The following is a 27,060-nucleotide window of genomic DNA, read 5'->3' on the forward strand; positions in this document are numbered from 1 at the left end:
TCTTTATATCTGGTTATCTCACCTTCCCATGAAATGCTTCAGTACTGCAGGAAGTTTGTGAGGGAACTTGTTTCTATTGTAAAATATGCAAGTCAAGGAAATATTATATTTTGCTGTATTTATTGGTAGACACCAACAAAAAATTTTGCTATGAGTAATAATAATACATAGAACCTATTTGGTGAAAGTATAGTCAACTGTTAAAATATATTATTCACCTTCATTGGATTAACTGATTTTTAATACCAGATTTGGTAAAATTATAGAACAACACGGAACTACATTTCCATGAGAATAAAATAACTTTTTCAACAGTAAATAATGTGCTTTCAAGGAATTTGAAATTTGTTTCCACCACTATTAAGCTGTTTTTCCGTTATCCCCCCCCCCCATCCCTATGGTCACAGGATTTTGAATGGGAAAAAATAGGAAAAAACTTGATTATTTAACACTTTTGAGATTTCTAAAAGGCCACAGAACCTAACAAGCTCACCTAACCTAACCTAATTCCCAGGTCACAGACCTAGCCAGGGTGCAAACAATTTCTTACCTCATGATTGACACCTGTGTCTATTTTTTGTCTTAGCAATCTTTACAAACCCACCTAACCTAACCTAATTCCCATGTCACAGACCTAGCCAGGGTGCCAACAATTTCTTACCTCATGATTGACACCTCTGTCTCTTTTTGTCTTAGCAATCTTTACAAAGCCATCTAACCTAACCCAATTCCCAGGTCACAGACCTAGCCAGGGAGCAAACAATTTCTTACATTATGATTGACACCTGTGTCTTCTTTTTGTCTTAGCAATCTTTACGGTTGAGTTATAGTAGAAAATGTGCTGGTCTTCCCTAAAAGCTAACTTAGAATTGCACCATGGACACTTTAAACTTTGAGGGATAACACAATGAGCTTTAAAAATATTTTTCACTACACTAGTTGTACCGTAATACTCAGCGTGAAACTTGGCTATAGCATCCATTTAGCCATAATGGAGGCCATTCTACTTTGGTACGGGCTATAGCATCCGTATAGCCATAATGGCAGCTATTACACTTTGTTACATTGAGCTCCTCATTGCACAACCAACACGTAACACATCTACAAAGGAACTGAGGAGTCATCCTAAGAAAACGGGGCGTGTCACAGAACTGCTTACGTGACGTAAGTATACAAACATGGCCAAATATGGTAAAATTCATCATATGGTAGGGGAAGGAAGGAAGGATGAGCTACATACAAATGAACAAACAGGAGTAATCCCATTGGTAGAAAGAATGTGGTAGGATGGCTATTACGTAGGAAGTATAAAGTTGTTATTGCACAACAAGATACAGTATGTACAAACATAGGAACATCTCTCCCTCCCCTGATCAGGAATCCAGTGTCAATAGACTCCTTTGTGATGGGATCAGCAAAGGGGCTAGCCTTCTAGGCAGAAGTCCAGACGCTGTTGAAGAAGGGCGCTCTCCAGGAAGTCCTCGACGAATCCCCAGGCTTCTTCAGTCGACTCTTTCTTGTGAAAAAGGCATCTGGATGCTGAAGACCCGTCATCGACCTCTCAGCTCTGAACAAGTTTGTCAAGCAAACTCCGATCAGCATGGAGACGGCAGACACAGTCAGACAAGCGGTAAGACCATGGGACTTCATGTGCACACTTGACTTAAAGGACACGTACTTCCAGATCTCAATCCATCCGTCTTAAGGAAGTACTTAGATTCAGCTTAGACAACAGGAAATACCAGTTCAAGGTGCTATGCTTCCGTCTTTCGACAGCACCTCAAATCTTTACCAGAGTGTTCACCCTAGTATCATCCTGGGCACACAGGATTGCCCTCCGTCTCTCTGTTATCTGGATGACTGGCTAATCCTAGCGGACTTAGTGTCAACCCTTCTCCAACATCAAGATAAACTTTTGAGGCTTTGCCAAGATCTGGGAGTCATGGTAAACCTCGAGAAGTCCTCCCTGCTTCCTACGCAGAGACTGGTATACCTAGGTATGATAGTAGACACCATTCTTCACGAAGCCTTCCCATCAGACGACAGGATAATGAGGCTGAGAAAGGTCACAAGACCCTTTTTCAGATGAGAAGAACTTCCAGCTTAGACGTGGCTATGTCTTCTCGAGCACCTTTCATCCCTGGCCCGTCAAGTTTCCAACGGTTGCCTCAGGATTCGATATCTCCATTGGCGACTCAAGTCTTGGTGGAATCAGGCCTTTGACTCCCCGGACATCCTGATCCCCATGGGATTAACGGAACAGACGAACCTCAAATGGTGGGTGTCAGACGAGAACCTAGGAAAGGGACTGAATCTTCTCGTCCTCCCCCCAGATTTTTTGTGTTGCAAGTACTACAAGCTGGTGTGTGGAAGAGACAAAATACCTTCACGGCCCTTTATCTAAAAGACATGACCCTCAAGAGGCTCACTACTTTTACTATTGGTCCTGTGGTGGCTGCTCAACAAGTTGTTTAAGAATACCACAGGCTCCTTGATGGACAAATTGCTGTTGGTTGAGGGTATTGGTTACCCTGGTTAAGATTAGGATGAATGAGAGTATGTCTGGCTTTTCCTTCCTCATCTTCCCCTCCCTTGGGGTACAGCACCATGGGTCCCTCTGCCAGTTGGCTTCAACCTCTGCAGGTAATTATCACTTCCCTTGTGTAGCCTAGTATAAGTCATAAATTTATGTACAGTTCACATCTCCATTGTTTTATACGAGGTAAGCAAGGGGAAACGTCTTACAATTCCTATATAAACTCAGATTGTGTTCATAAAAGAGGACAAACTCTCATTACATTGAATTGCTTAGGCCGCTATTATACTCACTTTGTATATTTTAGCGAGGTGTTAAAGTTTTCCCTAGATCAGAGTCATATACTGTACCAGGTAAAACCGGTCAATGTTCATGCCAGAATTAGGACTTCCACCCACCTAAGAGCGAGTCAGCCAAATAAATATGGAAGGTTTGTTAGTTTGGGAACAAATGATGAATTCAGAGATAATTTGTATTTTTCCCTAACTAATACAAACCTGTAGTTATTTATATAAATTGGCCCGCCATCACCTGGCCCCCCAGAAGTCCTGCCTGCAATCGAAAGTTACGTAACTCACAGCTGTGAGAGTATATATACATAGGTGGCTGTGTACCTCTCAGCTACCCCCGGCCTATCTGCTCAAGCGGTTAGGCAGGGTTGCCACTTCGCACTTCAAGTCTAATGGCTACCTTCCAGCTTCGCCAAATAAATATCCAAATAAATAACTATAGGTTTGTACTGTATTAGGGAAAAATACAAAATATCTCCGAATTTGTAATTTTTCTATATAAAACTGCAGTCCTTTATCATTAAAGCTTTTTCTGTGTTTTACTATAATAATACAGCCAGGTGCAGCTTACTAGACATAATACCAGTAAAGTAATGCAAAAGCATTACTTTACTGGTATCCTTTCACTGGTTAAAGATACGAGGCTATTTGATGGGTAAAGTCTGTTCAGTGGCACAGGTAATTAATTACATGGTCCCCAGGTTAGGTTAATGCACAAGGGGGTTAATGAGCATGAGTGAATGGGTAAACATATACACTACAGTACTAATATTTAGTTGATACAATGTTTAAAAATTTTTATATGAATAAATAATACTGTACTGTAAATACAATCCATTCATAAAGTTTGTTCCTATACGTAATACAAAGCTTTGACCTTTAAAAAAGTATGACTTCAGCAAAGCTGGAAATAGCTGGCTGCCTGGTAGTGGGGAAACCCCGCCCACCCAACAGTTAGTGCTACCTTTATATTGACATCAGCTGCTGAAGAGTACAGACATACTTTTTGTTGTCCTGAATTGGTCTAGTTTCTCTTTTTCAGATTGTGTGCATTTGTTTTAAATATAAAACTTACCTGCTGGTTATATAAGAATGGCTAAAGTCCCTGGACGCCTCGGCAAGAAATTCAAAATCTTGCGCGGCTATTGCAGATATGCCAGGTGTACACTAGCGCCCTCGCGGTACTACAGGTAGAACTATACCCAACTTCTTCAGATTTTCTCTTCCGCCATAGCGGACTGTACTATTAGAAATTCTCAAGTTTTTTACTCGTTTTGGACGTTATTTGGTGATGTATTAACGTTTTTTGAGTTTGGGCTTTCGCTTGTTTGTTTTATTTGATCTGTGATCACGTATTTATAACTTGAAAGGTAAGATTAAAAGGTTTTTCATCCTATTTTAAACCTCACGAAAGAATGGGGCGGGATGTAAACATCTCGTCCATTGATGACGTCACAGACTTATGTCATAGGCTATAAGTCCGGCTTGTTTTTTTTACAAAGAATTATAAGTGGATACTTTCTTTTGAAGTATTAAGCTAAAAATTAAATTAAAGGATTATTAATCTAAGAAAATTTTATTCATTTAATTGTTTTTTTTTTTAGGTAATCTTCGATCTGTTTGCAAAGATTTAACTAGCGTTCAGTTGTTACGCAGTTGTCAGTATCGTTACAATATTACAATATTTTGTAGCGATTTTTATGAATAGTACATTCTTCTTACTTATCAAGTTTTTTAGTTGTACTATATAAAAGGAACATTTTATTGTGAAATTAATTGGTCCTATCAGTATTTTATCCTTAGTCAGAGATTAAAGGGAGTTAAAATTCACTTAACGTTTATATGAATCGATGTAGCGCGCGATTCTATGTATCGTTGTTTCCTTAGTGGAATACTAAGATTGTTCGTATATTAAGTGTAAATGTTCCAATGAATACGAGTGATGATTCATATTTTATTGGAATTCCTTAATTTAAGCTTTTAAATATTAAACTTAGCCGGTGAATATATAAATAGCTGACGTCTCCGACGGCCCGACAGATTCCACAAAACTTGCGAGCGATCGCCATGAAGGTAGCGGGTGTGCCCACCAGCGCCGACTATCGGCCAGATACCGCATATACTTCTCAACCACTCCAGTTCTTCTCTGTCGGTGTCACCGACAACATTGGTTCCGCTCGCTCTAGACCTCGAGTTTTCTACCGAATTGGTGAAGTACTTGGTTTTGGTTTTATTGCTTTCGTCGTGTTGGATTATTCAATACTATCTTCAAAAGAAATGCTTTTGAAAGGAGAGGAAAAGTTTTTTGCCCTTGCTTTTTTAATCTCGCTCTGGTTTTTCCTTAGAGAAAAGATGGCCGACCCTTCCCTCAGTGTACAGAAGTGTGTTAAAGGCCTTTAGTAATTATTTTAGCACTTTATAAATTATTGTTGATATTTATAGATTTACCTCTATATATTTTATATCTCACTCTCCTTTTTTAGGCCTCTTCGATTAGCTTTCCATTTATACTAAACATCGAGATAAATTTTATGTTTTTGTTTATAAGCGGCCTTTACCTATTCTTTGTAGGCGGTCCTAATTTGGAAAACGAAGTTAAACAACGTTGAACCCATTCAACTTTTATTTTTGTTTAGATTAAAACAGTTGCTCTGTAAGAGTGATGAGATGAATATTTTTAGAAAATATTTTAAGAAATTTATTCTTTGAATGGTCTTCGTGCTGTTTTTCAAAGATGAACTAACGTTTGGTTTATTTATGCTACGCAGTTTGCGCTCTATCGTTACGATAGATAAAGAGAGAATCACGGTTTCACTTTGCAGAAAGAGTAAATCGATTTTGACGTTTTGTTCATTCTTCTTTCAAACTGAAGTTTTTTAGATACTAATTTAAAGGAACATGTTAATTTTCAATTTCTTAGTCCTTTCAGTTTTTTCCTTTAGTCAAATAACCTGTTATTGACGAAGGGTGAGTGGGCCATTCTCTTGTGAGTGACAAGAGAGAGAGAGAGAGAGAGAGAGAGAGAGAGAGAGAGAGAGAGAGAGAGAGAGATAAAGAGAGAACAATCCGATCTTTATTCTCGTCCCAAGTCTCTGTACAAGGAGTTTGGGAGCGAGTAACGTTCTCGATTCAGTTTTTTTACTCTCGTCCCAAGTCTCTGTACGGGGAGAGAGGATAAAACGTTTTAGTTTTTATTCTCGTCCCAAGGCACTGTACGGTGAGAGATTGAAAACGTAGTCCTTAGTGAACTAGTGTTTAGTCTCATCCCCAGTCAGTGATCTTTTTAACTTTATATATTTCCGTTTTATTCGATATATATGTATATGTTTATTGATTTTTGCATGTGTGTTTCATTTTGTACTAATGTGCTTACATTATACGACTCATTTCGCAATTCTAACCTTTTGATTTAAGGGAGAATTGCGTGCTTCAGGTAGAAATCAGTTTTATTCATGTCTAATGTGAAATTATTAAAAAATGCGATATCAGTGAAGTAAGTGCAAAAAACATGTTCTGTGTTGCGGAGGGTTCGTTTGTTCGTGCTTGTCACTTGCCTAGTCCGAGACCTCTTTCAGGCTCCCCTGCACCAGGGAGAAGGAATGTCGTAGGACCTAAGGGAGCGAGGAGTGTAAACAACGAACAGACGTTCCCTCAAAGGTATCAGACGTTGCTCGTCAAGCACGTCCTTGCCATAAGACAGGAGAGACGAAGTTTCTTCCGATGATTCGTCTCTTTAAAAGCCTGGGCATAAAGTTTCGAGACGGTTGAAACGTTTATTAGTTCCTTCAGAACAGGTTCAACGTCCTAGCTGTAGTCATCATAAGAGTCCCGTTCATAGCGATGACGTTCATGTACAGACTTTTCTGCCACAGACTCGACGTGACGTTGAGCGGTAGACACCGTAGACATAACGTGACGTCGAGTGTCAGTCACCGTAGTCACGATATAGCATCGATCAGCAGTCACTGCTGTTACTACGTGACGTTTGAACGTCAGCCACCGCAGTCACAGGTTGATCCGAAGTTAAGTGTTTTGCAAGATATGCTGTTAAAGCTTTTTTAAATATTTATCTTAGCCGGTGAATATATATAGCTGCAACTCTGTTGCTCGACAGACAAAAAACTAAAAAACTCGCCAGCGATCGCTATACAGGTTGCGGGTGTGCCCATCAGCGCCAACTGTCGGCCAGATACCATACTCAATGTGAACAAAGACTCAATTTCTTCTCTGTCGACGTGTCGACAAGACGTACTTTTACTTGCTGTAGAACCTGGAGTTTTCTCAACATATTTGGTGAAATACTTCATTTTGGTTTGAGCTTTCGCAGTGCAGGTGTTTTATCTTCATCTTAAATCTTGAACTCGTTTTGGATAGATTTAATTTTTGGTGACAAAGAGAGTATGGACTTTCTTTGACTTTTAAATGACCGACCCTTCTCTTAAACGGAAGTGTGTTTAGGCTTTTAGTAATTATCTTATCAGGTTATAAATTAATTATAGATTTTCCTCTATATATTTTACATCTCACCGCCTGTATTAGGCCTCTTCGATTAACTTTCCATTTATAATAAACATAAAAAATAAATTTTAATGTTTTGTTTATATGCGACCTTTCCTGAGAGTAGGCGGTCCTAACTTGGAAACCGAAGTTAAACAACGTTGAGCCCTTTCAATCGTAACTTAGCTTTTAAAGAGCTAATGATTTAAAACTTTTTAAATGAATATTTTTAATAAATATTTTATGAAAGAATTTCTTTGAATAGTCTTCGTACTGTTTTCAAAGATGAACTAACGTTTAGTTTATTTATGCTACGCAGTTTGCGCTCTATCGTTACGATAGAGAGTGAGAGTATCACGGTTTCACTTTGCAGAAAGAGTAATCGATTCTGACGTTTTGTTCATTCTTCTTTCAAAGCTTAAATGTTTTAAATTCTATTTTAAAGGAACTTTTTAATTGAGAAACCTTTCAGTTTTTTTCCTTTGGTCAAATTACATGTTTTTTTTGACGAAATGTAATTGGGCTCTTCTCTTAGGTGCAAAATCAAGAGAGAAAGAGAGAGAGAGATAGAGACGGAGGGAGAGAGAGGAGAGAAAACGTTCCGTTCAAGCGGGTAACGTTGTTCTCGAGTTACTCTCGTCCCTAGTCTCTGTACGGGGAGAAAGGATAAAACGTTTTTAGTTTTATTCTCGTCCCCAGGCAATGTACGGTGAGAGATTGAAAACGTAGTTTTGAATGAACTAGTGTTTCTTCTCTTCCCCAACCACTGAATTATTTATCTTGAACAAATGTTTACTGTTTTTTTTGCTGGTATTAATGTGCTTGCATTATACGACTGATTTCGCATTTACTACCTTTTGATGAGGGTAGAATTGCGTGCTTCAGGTAGAAATCAGTAAAAGTTTCGATTTCAGTGAAATAAGTGCAAAACAGAAAATCGTAGTGATAAAGTGATATTGCGCAAAGTGTTACAGTGTTGCGTCCGAGGGTTCGTCTGTTCGTGCCTGTCGTTCACCTAGTCCGGGACCTCTTGCAAGCTCCCAAGCCCAGGGGAGAAGTAATGTCGTACGACTTATGGGTTCGAGAGGCCTTGATCAGCGAACAGACGTTTCCCTCTATGGTATCGGGTGTATCTTACCAAGATCTCCCCTACCATAAGGCGAGAGAGACAATTTTCTCCTCGTCATCCGAAGGCTTTTCGCATAAGAAACCTGAAACAAGGTTTCGAGGCCCTTAAGCAAAAGTCAGTCCTTTCAGGACAGGTCCAGCGTCCTGGTTGCAGCCATTAGGACAGCTCTGACCCTATGCAGTCATCGGAAAACTGCTCGCCGCCTAACAAAAGCGTAACACAGACTCCGAGAGTCTTTTTTGTTGGCATAGTGTTGCGGTCACAGACGTTACCCTCGTCTCTTACCGCAACCATTTCCGTTGATCCTAAATGGGTTGTACGGCAAGACATGCAGAATAAGCTTGCCTCCCTCATGGAAGACTATTCTGCCGATTAGTCCGTTGAGCCTAGCCGTTTATCTCATCGAGATCCTGGCTTTCAGCCAACCTAACGTTCCTTTGTGCGTCCTATTGACGTTGGCGTAGCTAAGTCACGTCAATCAGGTTGTTTAGAACCACACTCGATGCGGTCTCGTGTGGTTTTTCAGCCACATTTGGACGTTAGGCCACTTGCTGATGCTCCTGTTGACGTTCAGGACGTTCGCTAACAATCGGAGTTGACTTGTTTTGACGCTGTACGTCATCCTCCGCATTCTAGAGTTGTTTTGACTGCTCAATCTAGGCAGTCAAAGCAGTCTTGAGTGGACGCTGTGCGTCCTCACGCACCTGTTGTTGTTGACAGTTCACAGACTGTCAAGCAGTTACATGACGTTGCGTCCTAGTCTCTCGCACCTGTTGTTGTTGACAGTTCACAGACTGTCAAGCAGTTACATGACGTTGCGTCCTGGTCCGCTACTAATGCACCAGTGCGTGTGGACTCTGCTTGTAAAGCATTGCCACCACGGTAGGTCTCTCCCTTGCTTGAGACTCAGCTATTATCGGACAAGGTTCCTTTAGATGAGGAAGTTGCTGTTCCCCCTCCTACTGATATTCCCTTGAGGACTCTGTCAGACGGAGAGGAGCCTAAAGCTGCTTAGCCCTCTATGGACTTTAATTATATCATGCTGATTTTTAAGGATCTTTGTCCGGATCTTTTTGTAACTGCTGCTCCTCGTTCGCCTAAACGTCAGAGCTTACACTAGGCCTAGCTACTTCGAAGCCGTTGTTTATAAGCTAGTGCTCTCTCGCTCTCCTAGAGAGCTTTACGTTTGCTAGGTGACTGGTTTATCACCAGGAGGAGTTTGGGGGATACAGCCTTTGCTTTCCCTTCTTTTAAACTGGCTTATAGAGCGAGAGTCTGATATGATACGAGAGAAGTTCTCGGCTTGGGAGTTCCTGCCTCTGCCCAGATAGACTTCTCAAATCTCGTAGACTCTCCCTGGCGCCTGGCCAGGAGACGCTCCAAGATTTTACAGGTCAACTTCACAGCGGTTTTCGAGCCTTTGAAGTTTTGCTGTACAATTATGTCATGCATAAACAAGGCTTTCAGAGATGGCTCCAATGATCTGACAGCCACGTTCTCTGCAGGGACAAGTCCCTCAGGGATGGCTCCATGATTTGGCAGCCATGTTCACTGCAGGAGTACGTAAGAGGCAAGTGCGCTCAATGTGTTCATTGTCAAGACAAACTTCACGATGAAGTCTACCAGGCTGTCTTGACAGCATTTATGGAAGGCGACTGGATGGTCTCTCTCGACCTTCAGGAGGCATACTTCCACATTCCTATACACCCGGATTCCCAACCGTTTCTGAGGTTTGTTCACAGGAATGTGGGGTACCAGTTTCGAGCTATCGGAGATCAGAGCCTCCCTGTACTTGGACGACTGGCTTCTCAGAGCCTCTTCCAGTCATCGCTGTCTGAAGGATCTCAATTGGACTCTAGATCTGGCCAAGGAATTGGGACTCCTAGTCAATTTGGAAAAGTCACAGCTGGTCCCATCCCAAACTATTCTGTATTTAGGGATGGAGATTCACAGTCAAGTTTTTCGGGCTTTTCCGTCGGCCCCCAGAATAGATCAAGCCCTGCTCTCCATCCAGAAGATGCTGAAGAAAGAACGCTGCTCAGTCAGGCTGTGGATGAGTCTGGTAGGGACGCTATCATCCCTGGAGCAATTTGTCTCGCTAGGAAGGCTACACCTCCGTCCTCTTCAATTCCATCTGGCTTTTCACTGGAAAAAGGACAAGACGCTAGAGGCGGTCTCGATCCCGATTTCCGAAAAGATAAAGTCTTGTCTGACTTGGTGGAAGGACAATATCAGCCTACGAGAGGGTTTTCCCCTGGCAGTTCAGATACCCAACCACGTTCTCTTCTCGGACGCATCGGACTTGGGCTGGGGCGCGACGCTGGAAGGTCGGGAATGCTCAGGTCTGTGGAACTCGAGTCAGAGGAGCATGCATATCAACAGCAAGGAGCTTTTGGCGGTTCATCTGGCCTTGATAAGCTTCGAGAATCTCCTTCGAGGCAAGGTGGTGGAGGTAAACTCGGACAACACCACGGCCTTGGCGTACATTTACAAACAGGGAGGTACCCACTCACTGACTTTGTACGAGGTCGCAAGGGACCTGCTCATCTTGTCAAAAGATCGAGGCATCTCCCTAGTAACGAGGTTCATCCAGGGCGACTTGAACGTCCTAGCAGATTGTCTCAGTCGGAAAGGTCAAGTAATTCCAATCGAATGGACCCTCCACAAGGATGTGTGGAAGAGACTTTGGTCGACTTGGGGTCAACCCACCATAGATCTCTTTGCAACCTCGCTGACCAAGAGGCTTCCAATCTATTGCTCTCCAGTCCCGGACCCAGCAGCAATACATATAGATGCCTTCCTCCTAGATTGGTCACATCTGGATCTTTACGGATTCCCACCATTCAAGATTGTTAACAAGGTACTGCAGAAGTTCGCCTCTCACGAAGGGACAAGGTTGACGTTAGTTGCTCCCCTCTGGCCCGCGAGAGAATGGTTCACCGAGGTACTTCGATGGTTATTAGACGTTCCCAGAAGTCTTCCTCTAAGAGTAGATCTTCTACGTCAGCCACACGTAAAGAAGGTACTGTACACCAAAGCCTCCACGCTCTTCGTCTGACTGCCTTCAGACTATCGAAAGACTCTCTAGAGCTAGAGGCTTTTCGAAGGAGGCAGCCAGTGCGATTTCTAGAGCAAGGAGAGCTTCTACCATTAGAGTCTACCAATCGAAGTGGGAAGTCTTCCGAGACTGGTGCAAGTCAGTTTCTATATCCTCGACCAGTACCTCTGTAGCCCAAATAGCTGATTTTCTCTTATACCTGAGAAAAGGACGATCCCTTTCAGCTCCCACTATCAAGGGCTACAGAAGCATGTTGGCATCGGTCTTCCGGCATAGAGGCTTAGATCTTTCCAACAATAAAGATCTGCAAGACCTCCTTAAGTCTTTCGAGACCACTAAGGAGCGTCGTTTGGCTACTCCTGGGTGGAATTTAGACGTGGTCCTAAGATTCCTCATGTCAGACAGGTTTGAGCCTTTACAGTCAGCCTCCCTGAAAGATCTCACTCTTAAGACTCTTTTCCTGGTATGCTTAGCCTCAGCTAAAAGAGTCAGTGAGATTCATGCCTTCAGCAAGAACATCGGATTTTCGTCAGAAAAGGCCACTTGTTCTCTGCAACTTGGTTTTCTAGCCAAAAATGAGCTACCTTCTCATCCTTGGCCTAAATCTTTCGATATTCCCAGCTTATCGGAGATCGTAGGCAATGAACTAGAAAGAGTCTTATGCCCTGTTAGAGCTCTTAAGTTCTTCTTAGCTCGTACTAAACCTTTACGAGGCCAATCTGAAGCGTTATGGTGTTCGGTTAAGAAACCATCCTTGCCTATGTCAAAGAATGCTTTGTCATGTTTTATCAGATTGTTAATACGAGAAGCTCATTCACACTAGAGTGAGGAAGACCGATCTTTGCTTAAGGTTAAGGCGCACGAGGTTAGAGCTGTAACAACTTCCGTGGCCTTTAAGCAAAATAGATCTCTGCAAAGTATCATGGACGCAACCTATTGGAGAAGCAAGTCAGTGTTCGCGTCATGTTACTTAAAAGGTGTCCAGTCTCTTTACGAGAACTGCTACACACTGGGACCATTCGTAGCAGCGTGTGCAGTAGTGGGTGAGGGCTCAACCACTACAATACCCTAATTCCATATCCTTTTAATCTGTTTCTTGAAATGTTTTAATGTTTTTATGGGTTGTCCGGAAGGCTAAGAAGCCTTTCGCATCCTGGTTGATTTGGCGGGTGGTCAAAGTAATTTCTTGAGAGCGCCCAGATTAGGGGTTTGATGAGGTCCTGTTGTATGGGTTGCAGCCCTTGATACTTCAGCTCCTAGGGGTCTGTCAGCATCCTAAGAGGATCGCGAGGCTCCGTAAGGAAGACGTACTTATAAGGCAGAGTAATCGTCTAAGTCGACTTCCTTACCAGGTACCTATTTATTTTGTTTTTGTTATATTGATAACTTCTAAAATGAAATAAAAACTCTTAGCTCATAAGATGTAAACATATTTAACTGGTCTCTACCCACCACCCTGGGTGTGAATCAGCTATATATATTCACCGGCTAAGTTAAATATTTAAAATTGATATTTTAATTATAAAATAAATTTTTGAATATACTTACCCGGTGAATATATAAATTAAATGACCCTCCCTTCCTCCCCAATAGAGACGCAGTGGGATGAGAAGAAATTGAGTCTTTGTTTACATTGAGTATGGTATCTGGCCGACAGTTGGCGCTGATGGGCACACCCGCAACCTGTATAGCGATCGCTGGCGAGTTTTTTACAGTTTTTTGTCTGTCGAGCAACAGAGTTGCAGCTATATATATTCACCGGGTAAGTATATTCAAAAATTTATTTTATAATTAAAATATCATTCTTCTTTAATAGAAGCTTTCGATCCTGTTCCTGTGCGAAAGGATCCTTTGCTTTTTGTATGTCACGGTTCTGGGATACGGGATTCGGGTCTTCAACCTTCTAGACGAGCTTTGTTACGCCACGCTGACGTTATCCCTAGTGACAGCTTTGCTGTTAAACGAGATGCGGAGCATAAATCTCGATGTAACTTTGATCGCTTTGAACGTCAGCCACCTCAGTCACCGCGTGATGTTGAGCTGCAGACACCGCAGACACGACGTGACGTTGAGCGGTAGACACCGTAGACATGACGTGACGTCGAGGGTCAGTCATCGTAGTCACGATATAGCATTGAACAGCAGTCACCGCTGTTACTACGGGACGTTTGAATGTCAGTTACTTCTGTCACGACGTGTACTTGTAGTAGAATAACATTCTCTGCAGTCACAACGTGACATCGACCCTCCAACTTTAACTTCTATTCATATACAAGTTGATGTAGCCTGTCAGGCTTTTCCTTCACGTCATTCTGAATATAAATCTCCTTCTCGCAAGACTTTAGATTTATCAGATGATGTGCCTTCTGAAGAAGTTGATGACCCCCTTTCAACTAATGTACCTTTGGGGAGTCATTCAGAAGAGGAGTAACCTAGGGTGGTCCAACAATCCCTTGTTTTTTAATTATGAATTTCTTTAGTGAAATTTTGTCCTACTCGTTTTGTAACGGCTGCTCCGCCGTCTGAGTTTACTCTTGGCATGACTTTCTTCGACTCCTACATTTACGAAGTCAGTTCTCTCTTGTTCTTCCAAGAGGGCCATGCTCTTACTGGGAGACTGGTTGGAATCCAGGAGAAGTTTAGGAAAGTCTGCTTTTGCTTTTCCTCCTTCTTAATTAGCTTCTCGCTCGGGCGTCTGGTGTGACACAGGAGAAGCTCGAGGAGAAGTTCTCGGCTTGGGAGTACCTGCCTCTGCCCAGGGAGACTTCTTAAGCCTAGTGGACTCTCCTCGTCGTCTAGCCATGAGACGCTCCAAGATTTTAATGTCTGCTTCAGAGCTAGACCATCTCCTGTTAGGAGTTTTTTCGAGCGTTTGAAGTTTTTATTTGTTGGATTGGTCCCTGGGAGCCTTAAGTTAGAAGGTCTCTCCAGCTGTCAATGTATTGCTGTACAATTATGTCATGCATGAACAAGGCTATCAGGGATGGCTCCAATGATCTGGCAGCCACGTTCACTGCAGGAACACGGCTATCAGGGATGGCTCCAATGATCTGGCAGCCACGTTCACTGCAGGAGTACTTAAGATGTAAGTGCGCTCAATGTGTTCATTGTCAAGACAAAATTCACGATGAAGACTACCAAATCTGTCTTGGCAGCAGTAAGGGAAGGCGACTGGATGGTCTCTCTCAACCTTCAGGATGCATACTTCCACATCCCGATTCATCCAAACTTTCAACAACATCTGAGGTTTGTGGACGGGAAAGTAATGTACAGTACCAATTTCGAGCACTGTGCTTCGGCCTCATTCCTGCTCCTCTTGTTTTTACAAGGCCCTTGCAAAATGTAGCAAGCTTTCTACATTTTTTGAGGATTCAGAGCCTCCCTTTATTTTGACGACTGGCTAATCAGGGCGTCGTCATTAAATCGCTGTCTGGAAAGCCTCCAATGGATATTAGACCTAACCAAGGAGCTAGGTCTCATAGTGAACGTAGAGAAGTCGTAACTTACAGTACTCCATCCCAGACTATTCTTTATTTGGGAATGGAGATACAGTGTCGGATTTTTCGGGCCTTTTCGTCTCCCACAAGAATGGAACAAGCTCTGTTAAAAGTCCTTCACTTGCAAGAGAAAAACAGTTGCTCTGTAAGAGTTTGAACGAGCCTCGTGGGAACTCTTTCATCGCTGGAGTAGTTTATCTCTCTGGGGAGACTCAACCTTTGCCCTCTCCAATTTCACCTAAACCATTGGAACAAGGAGAAGGGCTTAGAGAGTATCTCTTTCCCAATCTCCAACTCAGTCTAGACATGTCTGACTTGGTGGGACAGCAACATCAGACTTCGAGAAGGTCTTTCTCTTGCGATCAAGAACCCAACCCATGTGTTGTATTCAGATGCATCGAATTTGGGTTAGGGAGCTCCACTGGACAGTCTGGAATGCTCGGGTCTTTGGTCCCCGGATCAGAAGGAACTCCATTTAAGGCAAGTAACATCTCTCCTTTGGCGAGATTTGTGCAAGGAAAAATGAATGTCTTGGCGGACTGCCTCAGCAGAAGAGGACAAGTCATCTCCATGGAGTGGACGTTGCACAAGACTCTGTGCGAGAAGCTATGGAGGACATGGGGTCAACCCACCATAGATCTTTTTGCGACTTCACTGACAAAGAAGCTCTCAACTTACGGCTTTCCAGTTCCAGATCCAGAGGCAGCCCACATAGACGCTTTCCTGCTGGACTGGTCTCATCTGGACGTTTATGCCTTTCCACATTTCAAGATCCTAAACAAGGTGCTGCAGAAGTTCGCCTCTCACGAAGGGACCAGGTTGACGTTGGTTGCTCCACTCTGGCCCGCGAGAGAGTGGTTCACAGAGGTACTTCTATGGCTGGTAGACGTTCCAAGAAGTCTGCCGTTGCGGATGGATCTCTTGCGACGGCCTCACGTAAAGAGATTTCATCAAAGCCTCCCCACGCTTCGTCTAACTGCCTTCAGACTATCGAAAGACTCTCTTGAGCTCGAGGGTTTTCATAGGAGGCAGCTAGAGCGATCGCGAGGACTAGAAGATCCTCTACCATCAGGATCTATCAGTCGAAATGGGAGGTATTTAGAGACTGGTGCAAGTCCTCCTCTATTTCCTCTTCCAAGTGCCTCTGTAGCGCAGATTGCGGATTTTCTGCTTTATCTGAGAAACGGTCGCTCCCTCTCTGCATCCACCATTAAAGGCTACAGAAGCATGTTAGCTTCTGTTTTCAGGCATATGGTTTGGATCTTTCTAATAACAAAGATCTCCAAGACCTGCTTAAGTCTTTCAAGACTTCCAAGGAGCGTCATATTTCGACTCCTGCTTGGAACTTGCACGTGGTCCTACAGTTCCTTATGTCAGACAGGTTTGAACCATTAAATTCAGCCTCCCTGAAGGATCTTACCCTCAAGACACTTTTTTTGGTGAGCTTGGCTTCGGCTAAAAGGGTTATTGAGATACATGCTTTTAGCAAGAACATCGGCTTCTCCACTAATAAAGCAGTATGCGCTCTTCAACTTGGTTTTTTGGCCAAGAATGGACTTCCGTCTCGTCCTTGGCCTAAATCATTTGAAATCCCCAGTCTTTCTGAGATTGTGGAGAATGAAGTTGAAAGAGTGCTGTGCCCCATTAGAGCTCTTAAACTTTATTTATCCAGAGCTAAACCGCTACGAGGTTGTTCATAGGCTTTATGGTGCTCCGTTAAAAAGCCCTCTTTGCCCGTGTCTAAGAATGCGTGGTCTTATTTTATTAGACTTTTGATTCGGGAGGCACACACTCATTTAAGTGAGAAGGATCGTAATTTACTTAAAGTCAAGGCTCATGAAGTCAGAGCGATAGAAATTTCAGTAGCGTTTAAGCAAAATAGATCAATTAAAAGTATTATGGACGCGACCTTTTGGAGAGGCAAGTCGGTATTCGCTTCATATTACTTGAAAGATGTCCAGACTCTTTATGAGGACTGCTACACACTGGGACCATTCGTAGCAGCGAGTGCAGTAGTGGGTGAAGGCTCTACCACTACATTCCCTTAATCCCAATATCTTTTTAATCTACTCTTGAAATTTTTAATCTTATTTTGGGTTGTACGGGAGACTAAGAAGTCTTTCGCAATCTTTTTGATTTGGCGGGTGGTCAAAATGTTGTTTCTTGAGAGCACCCAGATTAAGGGTATTGATGAGGTCCTGTTATAGGGGTGTTCGCCCTGGATATAACAGCTCCTGGAAGTCTTTCAGCATCCTGAGAGGATGGCTGGGCTTCGTGAGGAAAGCGGACTAATGAGGCAAAGTAATCATCAGAGTCAGCTTCCTTACCAGGTACCTATACTTAAGTTTGTTTTTATGAAATATTTGTCAAAAACTCTTGAGCATATACGCCTTTATTGTTATAATACTGGTCTCTACCCACCACCATGGGTGTGAATCAGCTATTTATATATTCACCGGCTAAGTTTAATATTTAAAAATGATATTTTCATTATAAAATAAATTTTTGAATATACTTACCCAGTGAATATATGATATTAAAGGCCCTCCCTTCCTCCCCGATAGAGACCCTGCGGACTGAGAAGAACTGGAGTGGTTGAGAAGTATATGCGGTATCTGGCCGATAGTCGGCGCTGGTGGGCACACCCGCTACCTTCATGGCGATCGCTCGCGAGTTTTTTGGAATCTGTAGGGCCGTCGGAGACGTCAGCTATTTATATATTCACTGGGTAAGTATATTCAAAAATTTATTTTATAATGAAAATATGTTTATTTTATTTTATAAATATTATATCTTTTAAGGTAATATTTAATATTAAATATTTAACTGCATTTATATGGGATTCAGTGACTTTTCATTCCCACTCAAACGATTGAGAGAATTGTAAGTCTCTCTCTAAGAGTTCATTTCGTTTGAGAGAACTTATACTTTGGTTTTCAAATGATTGTGAAACTTTCTTTTTACCAAAGAGTAAAATGCAAATTTTTAGTGTTAAATTACGCAGTGAATTTTATTCAGTGGAGAGTGCTTCTGTTCGGACCTGTCGTGATCCTAGTCTTAGACCTCTGTCAAGCTCCCGGAAGGGAAGAAGTTAAGTCGAACGACGAAAGGAATCGAGAGGGTAGCCAGGGTTACAGTCTTTTAAGACCCGAACAGAAGGCCTCTCGAGCGTTTTCTGTCGTCCCCCAGAACGCTCACCCTTGCTATAGATAAAGCGAGGTATTAGTGTTTTCAAACATTATATGCGCGCTTCAAGCGCTAATCTGAAAACAAAATTAGATTCGTTCTGCGTATTTACGTTTCATGCGGCGCGGACTTAGTGGCTCCGCCTCCACCTGATGGGTGTCATCTCCCGACAGCAGCAAGCGCTAGGGATCGATGAAGATATTGCTGATTACAGTTCGTCCAAGGTTGATTCTGGTCTTTGCTGTTAGGCGTGAAACAGCAATTATCTTCGTTTATGCAGTCTTATCAGCCTGCCGTTGACAGTGCGGTTGGGTGTCACGATTCCGGTTTTGATGCGGTCGCACAGGCGACCTGCTTATTCCGGTGATGACTCGTTGTCGCACAGGCGGCCTACCAGCCGCAATGTTCAACGGTGGGAGAAGGTGGATGCATCGCGTCGAGTACCTACTTCTTAACGCCAACCGACGGCTCATAGCGTCTAGTGTCAGTCTATCCAGGCGCGCCGACGATCGCCAGGCAGCAGAGCATGCTACCAAGCGACATGACACACAGTAGAGCGGAGCGGTGCATCAGCGGAGCGGAGCGTCAGCGTCAGTGCAGACGCTTCGCTACCTATGATAATAGACTTTGATGTCTACATGACCATAACGGTGGGACATTGTTGCGCTAGGCGTTAAATTAAGAAATAAATCTTAACTAGAAAGATATTATATTCTCGGACCAAGGCCTGCTGGGCTAATTTTTGGTTGGGAGAGCTAGAATTAAAACCTCTAAGCATTGAGGTCAGATTTCAGAATCCTTAGGAGTGGACTCCTAGGAATCAAGACTTCTCTTCCTAGGATAGAGTCTTGTAGGAGGAAGGGAATGACTTTCAGAAATTCATGAGAGTGTTTCTGAAGAGTTTCCCTTTTATTTTATAACTGCTGATCCTCGTTCCGACTTTAGTTTTCGCTAGTTGCGTGGAAGGTGTGTCTATTTATTTTATTATTATTACTAGCCAGGCTAAAACCCTTGTTGAGAAAGCAAGATGCTTTAACCCAAAGGGCTCCTATAGGAAAAGATGGCTCAGTAAGGAAATAAGAAAATAATTAAATTAACATTAAATCATTCCCAGGAGAGTAACAGTGTAAAGAGACAGTGCTCGTGATCAGTGCAATAACGCGTCTTCAATGCAGTAACGAACCTAACTGTAGAGGTTGGTGCAGCAGCGCCTGCAGCTGCAACAGCAGGAAGTGCATTAAGGCCTTTAGGAGAATAGAGTGTAAGAGTATATCTCCCACCACGGGCAGATCTTTTATGATTTAATGTATTATGTTTTAAAGCGCTCTTTTTTAAAACATAAAACTTACCAGCTATTTAAATAAGAATGGCTGCAGCAAGCAGAACCTAAGCGGCAGCTTGACGAAGCTCAGAAGTTAATCGATGAAGCTGCAGAGCGGCAGCGACAGGCAGGCGCCAAGCCTCAGCTTGACAACCCACGCCAGTCGAGTCATGAATTGGCGGAGTGTCAGCGCGAGCATCGCGTGAGCGCGGTGCGCCAGGATGCAGCGGAGCGTCAGCGCGGCGTGCCATGATGCGGCAAAGCGTTAGCACGATCATCGCGTGAGCGCGGCGAAGCGTCAGCGCGTGCATCGCGTGAGCGCGGCGAAGCATCAGCGCGAGCATCGCGTGAGCGTGGCGCGTCAGGACTCGGCGGAACGGCACCGCCAGCTAGATTCTTCCCATAGTAAAACCAATCGTGACAGCAAACACAAGGCGAGTGGCTGTCAATTGGATGTGGATATGGAACAATGCAAGCGCGCCCATATCGCCACTGATTCGCCTGCACAGGAAGGTCAACGTTTTAATCAGAGCACAGCTTCAATCGGATGACGTTCTACGTTCTTCCTGTCTACCAGACTAGGAAGTTAATTGTCATGTATGCACGCGAACAGAACTTACCCTCACAGCAGGTGTGTTGCGATTCTTAATCGGGAAGCAATCAAGTGTGTTTTTTCTTCCACGAGAGAAGCGGAAGTCAGACAAGTCACATATAATCCTAGCTCTTCCTCTGGAATATGAAGCACATTCAGGGAAGAAAGAGTTTGTCCTCTTTGAAGGACGCAAAACCTAGACTTGGTCGTCAACAATCAATACGTCCGAGACCTTTCAGGAGTCATATGCTTTCTAGTAACTTATCCCGCATTAACTGATGTTCGCCGAAAGTTTTTTCTGTTGAAAAAAGGCGACATGTCAGCGCCAAAATCGGGTAAGACTCCTAATTCTTTGAGAGAAAAGGTGCTCAGTTTGCTTCTGTTCACACTTCTTCTCCGCCCCCAGTTTGGGGAAATGTCTAGTACAGTGGAACCTCTACACACGAACGTATCTACATCCGAATTTTCCAACACCCGAAGTAAAATTTCGACACATGAAGTAAGCAATTTTCGTCGTACCAGTTGTATCCGAATTTTTCGACACACGAAGTACAATTCGAACACGTTCCTACTCTACACCCGAATTTTTTTCCGACACCCGAAGTAAACACCTGTACACGTAGATGGTATTCATAGCGCCGGATGTATTTTTTATTTCCGCCGATAGAAGGCAGCACTTCGACCTCAGAGGGACCCTCAATTAGCGTTGCTTGGGTCATTCCTCTGTTTTCGTCGGCTTCGTGTGGTTGTGCCCTGTGCGTTCTGCTATTAACTGTTTTAATCGTGATTTTCTACGTTCATCCTTTTACGGTATTTTACATAAATCATGGGTCCTAAAAGGCTTAGTTTTGCAAGTGGTAGTGGTGAGAAAAGGAAGAAGGAAATGCTTTCTTTAGAAGTAAAGCAAAGAATTATTGAAAAGCGTGAGTGAACTTGCAAAAGAATATGGCTGAAACATGTCGACGATCTCGACAATCTTGAAACAGAAAGAAGCCATTAAAGTAGTGAAACCTTCTAAGGGGATCACCATCATTTCAAAACATTGTAGCCCTGCCATAGAAGAGATGGAACGATTTCTGCTAATCTGGATCAAGGACAGAGAGATTGTTGGCGACACCATCACTGAAACTATCATCTGCGAGAAGGCGCACGCCATCTTCACTGACTTGAAGGAGGCGAGCTCTGGGGGTGATGCTGGGGAGAGTTCAACCGAACGTTCCTCAGACGATTTCAAGGTATCTCATGACTGGTTTGAAAAATTTAAGAAACAGTCCGGGATTCATTCAGTTGTTCGCCACAGAGAGGCTGTTAGTGCGGACACAAAGGCTGCAGCTGACTTTGTGAAGAAGTTTGAAAGGACCGTGCTGGAAGAAGGCTACGTAAAGCAGCAGGTGTTCAATTGTGATGAAACCGGGCGGTTTTGAAAGAAGATGCCCAGTCAAACCTACATCACCACCAAAGAGAAGAAATTGCCTGGGCATAAGCCAATGAAGGATCGGTTGACTCTTGCCCTATGTGCCAACGCTAGCGGGGAATTTAAAGTCAAGCCCTTACTGGTTTACCATTCGGAGAACCCTAGGGCCTTTAAGTCACAGAATGTGGATAAGGACCAGCTTCATGTTTTCTGGCGATCCAACTCGAAGGCCTGGGTCACTAGGCAGTTCTTTGTCCAATGGGTTAATCAAGTTTTCGGTCCTTCTGTGAAGAAGTATCTTCATGAGCAGAAATTGCCTTTAAAGTGCCTGCTATGCCTTGACAATGCACCCGCTCACCCCCCCCCCCCCCCCCCCCCCCCGGACCCGAAGATATCTTCGAAGAGTTTAAGTTCATAAAGGTGCTGTATCTTCCACCGAATACCACTTCTATCCTCCAGCCCATGGACCAGCAAGTTATCTCAAACTTCAAGAAGCTCTACACCAAGCACCTATTCAAGCAGTGCTTTAATGTCACGCAAAGCACAAACTTAACTTTGCCTGAATTTTGGAAAAGCCACTTTAACATCGTGCACTGCTTGAAGATCATAGATCAGGCTTGGGTGGGATTAACTCGACAAACCTTCAATTCTGCCTGGAAGAAGCTGTGGCCTGATGCAGTTTCTCCCCGAGATTTCGAGGGTTTTGACCCCGAACCTGATCCCGCGGTGGGTGCAGCGGAAGACGTAGAGGAAATCGTCTCCCTTGGCAAGTCCATGGGTCTGGAGGTCGACGCAGATGACATCACGGAACTCGTCGCCGAACATCACGATGAACTTACTACAGAGGAGGAGCTCAAGGAACTCCATGCTATGTCTAAGCACATGAGTGATGACGAGGAAGGGATCGAGGAGGTAGAGCATGTGTTAGGTTCGGCGCAAATAAAAGAGGTGTTAGGAAAATATCAAGACGTGGTTGACTTCATCGACAAATACCATCCCAAAAAATTGCAGGTTTGTCGTGTAGTTGCGCAGTTCGATGATGTTTGCCTAACTCATTTTCGAAACATTCTGAAAAGCCGTACCAAGCAACTTTCTATCGATAGCTTCTTTAAAAAAACTACGAAGCAAACTCATGATGAAGAGGAAGGAAGTGGTTCAAAGAAAACGGCAAAGAGTGAAGCGAAAGAAAGTGAAACAAAGAAAACGGCAAAGATTGAAGAGAAAAAAATTCAATCAATTTTAAGTGTAGAGAGTGAAAGTGATTAAAATTAATCATCGAAAAGAAAAAAAGAAAATGTTAAAAAAAATATAAAATATAAAAAAATAAATAACCTAAGTAAGGTTAAAGTTCACTTAGTGTAAGTTAGAATAAGTTACGGTAGTGTACATTTATCGTAGTCACCCTTTCTACCTCTTCGCCGCCCGTCCGTCTCCTCTCTGCGTAGCAAGACCGACACCTGCGCTGGACTTTCTAAGGTAAAGTGACGCTTAAAACCCGTTTCTTATTTATTATTTCTTTATAATTATTCTCTTTTACATGTCTATTATCTAATTTAGTGTGCATTATTGTCATGTGTAATTATGTGTAGTAATTTATTAAGGAGTTATCATAGGTTTTTGGGCTCAACCATGGATTAATCCTATTTCAATGTATTCTTATGGGAAAATTCGTTTATACAACCGAACATTTTCTACACCCCAAGTCGGTTGTGGAACGGATTAAATTCGTATGTAAAGGTACCACTGTACCTTCTTCTGGGGTCTAGCGACTACTGTTGACGGTATCTCACAGCATGGGATACGTTCAGGTCACGCACAAGGCGCGCTGGAAATGTCATAAGGACTCTCCCAGGTCGCTCACGGGACTGCGGTTGATGATTTTTCATAGCCTTCGCTCACAATTGAGTTGGCGCACAAGCTGCCCCGTGAGTGTAGGTTTGGTCTGAGCTAAACAAATTTTTCTCCTAAAAAGAGTAAGGACTACCATAGATCAAAGGGATGGTTTTCCGTTAGTATCAGACAGAGTAGTCCTCCGATGCTCAACAACGTTTCCTCGCAAAGATATGCTCTTGTTGTGGGAAGCGTTAGAGCATACGCTTGTAGCGGCACAGACGTACACGCAGTTGCAGACACCAGTCTGGTTGTATGTTGGACGCTGACAGTCAAAGTTGATCCTTTTAACTAGTTGTCCCATCTTCGCGATCTGCGGGATACGCGTCTCCACTCATGCGGACCCATGCTACACGCGAGCATCTCTTGGCAAACAGGTCAGTCTAAAATCCTAAGCAATCTAGACGCATGTGCCAGCCTGGACATATACTCGATAAGGTCAGTCAGGGTTTTTTTCCGCGTCATGATAGAATAACAGTTGCTCCTTCGCGCCACTGACCGGACACGATGCTGTTGCCTCCTTGCAGCACGCTGTAGATTTACAACAGGCGAGACGTACACAGAGCGCTGTATCCACTCGACAAGGTGAACGCATACAGCACGCTGGCACCTTACGGCGATGCAAGCACATGCGACATTATAGTCGCATATTAGACGTATACAGTCTAGTCTTTTACTCACAGCAGTATGGACAGACTGTTGACTTTCCTTCGCGTCTCTCTCGCCTCACAGCTAACGCTTCCTCGCGTCAAGCTTTGGCTTTAAGTGTGTTGAACATTTGTTGGTACACACGATCAGGTCTTAACTTCACAGCATGAGGTTCACGTTGTTGATGCTTCTTTTCAGCAAGCCTAGCTTCAGTATCGTTTTCTTGCGACTGATCTGGATGCGTTTTGGGAGGAGGTCTAGATTTTGACTCTCTCTCTCACGACATGTTGAGCATATACAGGAGGCTGGAACCATACTGGACTCATGCTGGGACCATGCTGGGTGCTTGCTGGAAGCATGTCATCAGTCCATTTTTTCCTGTGTCAGGATCACGAACGCTTCATTTTAAGCCATCAAGCTTTAGGTCTAGTTGCCTCCAGTATTTCGGAAGACCCCTATGATCTAGAGGGTTGTTCGAAGGAGACAGCTGAGGCTATCGCTTGTACAAGGGATCTTTGCCTCAAGGTTTTGCAACCCAAAGAGGGTGTTTTATGGAGTGGTGTAGAGCTAAAGGGCTCTTCATTTGGTAACTCTAAGACAAGTGGCCTGTTTCTTCTTTGACCTTAGAAGAAAACACAATTTTTCCTCCTCGACCATCAAAGGGTACAGGAGTATGCGGACAGCTGTCTTCAGACGCAGAAGATTGGATCTATCAAATAAAGACCTTATAGATCTTCTCAGATCATTTGAGATGACTTGGAAGTGTCGGCAAGATGCGCCAGCCTGAAGTTTAGGGGTCGTTTCTGGAATTTCGCGGTAGTGACAGATCTGAGCCTTTATACTTGGTTTCTTTTTTAAGGCCTAACATTGGAGACTTTCTGAGTAAGTCTACCATAGTTGAGAGTCAGTGAAGTTCACTCTTTTAGCAAGAACATGGACTTCACAATGGTTAAGCCATAGGCGCCTTGCAACCTGGATTCTTGGTCATTAACAAACGTCCTTCTCATCCATGGCCTAAATCTTTCGGGATCTCTTTCCTCTCGAATTTGGTTTGTGAAGGGCTGCGAAGATTTTTTTACCCGGTTAAAACGATGAAGTTTTATCGGGAGAGGACCAAAGAAGTTAAGAGTCTATTCATGACTCTTTGCTGCACGGTCAAGAAGCCTGCGCTATCTATGTCTAAAACGTTCTATCATCTCATATAGACTTTAATTACAAAAGTTCTTTCACACTGTTGGGTGACAGATCATAAGATGTCGAAAGAGTAAAGACTCATGAAGTTAGAGCTGTAGGAGCTTCTGTAACTTTTAAACTAAACTGTTCTCTGCAAAGCATCGCGTATACAGCCTTGTGAAGGGGTAATCCTGTATTCGCCTTGCATTACTTAGACCGTATCCAGTCTCTTTATGAGGACGTCTACGTTTTGGGATCACTCGTAACAACGAGTGCAATAGTAGGTGAGACATTCACCACTACATTTCCCTAGATTCCTAGTACCCTTGTTCTTCTCTTGGAACTGTTATGTTTTTTATGATTGTACGTGAAGATTAGGCGACAATCTTCCGCAATCTTTGATCTAGTCAGGTGGTCATTTTGTTCCTAGAGAGTGCCCGGAACAAGGGTATTAGTTGAGGTCCTGTCATGTTATAGGTTATTGAACCGTTTGACAGCTCCTAGAGATCATCAGCTCCCTGGGTGGACCGCTAGATCTTCTAAGGATAGCAGACAAAATGAGGCAGAGCATTGCTGTCAGCTTCCTTATCAGGTTAGAACCTCTTAAGTTGTTTATGTAACTCTTAAGTGAATTTCCAATTATGTAACTGTATCTGACCCACCACCAAGGGTGTCAATCAGCCATTCTTATATAACCAGCGGGTAAGTTTTATATTTAAAAATGTTATTTTTATAATAAAATAATTTTTTGAATATACTTACCCGCTGGTTATATAAGTTAAAAACCCACCCTCCTCTCCTCTAGAGACCATGGGGCATGGAAAATCTGAAGAAGTTGGGTATACTTCTACCTGTAGTACCCCGAGGGCGCTAGTGTACACCTGGCATATCTGCGATAGCCGCGCGAGAGTTTGAATTTCCTGCTGGGGCGTCCAGGGACTTTAGCCATTCTTATATAACCAGCGGGTAAGTATATTAAAAAATTTATTATAAAAATAACATATTTCTTAATTGATGATGTCGACTCCTTGGTCAGACACGTGACTGTGTCCTGGTAAACCTAATAAGGGCAATGACTGGTAGATGAACAAGCCAGAAGTTGACCCTCATCAACTTTGTAGCTGCTGCAATGTCACAACTATTTGCAGGAACCCCCCTATCCTGAATGTAGAAAGTGGTCTCTGCTGTAGTGGTATTGAGTTCACTAAAAGGAGGAAGAAATTTCTAAGGGGGATTCTTTGAAGTAAATTTTTGGTATGCCCAAGCTGTTATGCCCAAGAAACTCTAGCTCCTTCCCCCTTTGGGTCCCTCTTAATGAGAGAATGCCTTGATGAAGTCATTGAGCTTCAGCACGGCATTTCATTGCCGTGCTGAAACTTGGTGACGGGCAAGAGGGCTCTCGAACTTGGGGAAATTGCTCCCCCAGTTCGAATCTAAATTTCTCTCTTTCATCTTTTTCTAACTCTTTATATGGCTTCAACCTTCTCCTAATATTATAAACTTTCCTTCATGTTGCTGTCCCAACCCTATGAGTAAAATTTCCCATATGTATGTGTATATATTTACATATATATGTGTGTTTATTATTTTTTTTTTCTCTTTTTATGGCATGGATGTTTCTACATCTATTATTGCCACTTGGGCGGATGTTTCTACATCCGGTATTGCTGCCTGCTTTGAAGAATGGGAAGGGTGTCACGGTTGGGAGGTGTTTGTGCTCAAAGCTATATGTGAGAGTATTGGATGATCTCAGCCATCCCGAAGATGGTTTGGACCTTTTTGGCGGAACTATTCTCAAGTGTTGGGTCTTCGGAATCCAGGGGGATCCA

The 27,060-nt window shown here is 43.2% G+C and overlaps 1 protein-coding gene across 2 annotated transcripts in view; it reads left to right on the plus strand.

Annotated features, from left to right (window-relative positions):
- LOC137645870 (zinc finger protein 528-like) overlaps positions 1-27,060 on the plus strand; it is a 41,706-nt gene that overhangs the window by 1,018 nt on the left and 13,628 nt on the right. The gene's annotated exons all lie outside the window — the stretch shown is intronic.

The sequence above is a fragment of the Palaemon carinicauda genome, chromosome 8, assembly GCF_036898095.1.
Source record: "Palaemon carinicauda isolate YSFRI2023 chromosome 8, ASM3689809v2, whole genome shotgun sequence".
Classification (NCBI taxonomy): Eukaryota; Metazoa; Arthropoda; class Malacostraca; order Decapoda; family Palaemonidae; genus Palaemon; species Palaemon carinicauda.